Raw genomic sequence first — 1,075 nt, 5'->3', positions numbered from 1 at the left:
CATGACGATCCTGTATCTGCTGGTACCGTCGCCGTGGCAACATCTCCAAACCAGCACATCCGCAAACGACAAACGCTGCGCATAGTTGACTAGCTGGCCTACCCGGCGATGCCCGGGATTTTTTGGGGGTTAATGCTTTTCTGCTATTTCATGCGTTTTCTGCTATTGCTTGCGTTTCGGCATTTCATGCGATTGCCTGATTTTTAGCCTGACTATAGTTGAGCGCTATAGGATTGGTGTTTACTTTTCTGCTGCGCTAGGATTCGTGTCTCCTTCGAAGCTAAAAATTCGTTTATTGTCGCTGTGATTCGACAATAGAGCTACAAAATACAGCTAGAATAAAGCTACAAAATGCGAACAACACCGCGAAAACGCGCACTCGATGCAGTAGGAGTGTATATAGCGCCACCGCGCGGACATTTATTAAAATAATAAATAATTTTAATTGTAATTTGAGACTTTTTTATTTTGTGTATTTTTTTTGGGGGAGGGGGCCTTATAAATGGTCGTCGCGACATGCTGATTAAGAATATATATGGTGTTGGGGGTGACCTCTTACGGGGGGAGAAGATAGACAGACGGACAGACACAAAAACAGACTCGCCCTTTATGTAAGAGATGAATAATTTTAATTGTAATTCCAGATTTTTGTTGTTTTTATATTTTTTTGATTTTTTTTGGGCCTAAAATAGTCGTCGCGTGATGCTGATACATGCGTCTAAACAGAGGATTTGCTCCGACCTGTGATTGGAGGATAAAAATAAACCCCGCCCACTCCCGCTATTATGCTATGGCCAGTAGAAACATAACTACTAACGTACTAACTATCATATGGAGCGAACAATTTGAGTTACAATTCTACACATCATGTGACATGTCTTAGCCTTAATCTCTGTGAATTTTGAGTTTATTGTCCATTGAAGCACGATTAATGTAATTAATTAGCAAATATGCACGTGCGGTATCGCTCATAGGCTAATACATGCGCGGCTATGACCGGTGAAACGAAACGTCACGAATTCTATTTTCATCCTCCAATCTGCAATCACAGGTCGGAGCAATTCTTCTGTTTAGA

The sequence above is a fragment of the Priapulus caudatus genome, unplaced genomic scaffold (assembly GCF_000485595.1).
Source record: "Priapulus caudatus unplaced genomic scaffold, Priapulus_caudatus-5.0.1 Scaffold1846, whole genome shotgun sequence".
NCBI lineage: Eukaryota > Metazoa > Priapulida > Priapulimorpha > Priapulimorphida > Priapulidae > Priapulus > Priapulus caudatus.
Note: the sequence above shows the minus strand (reverse complement) of the source record.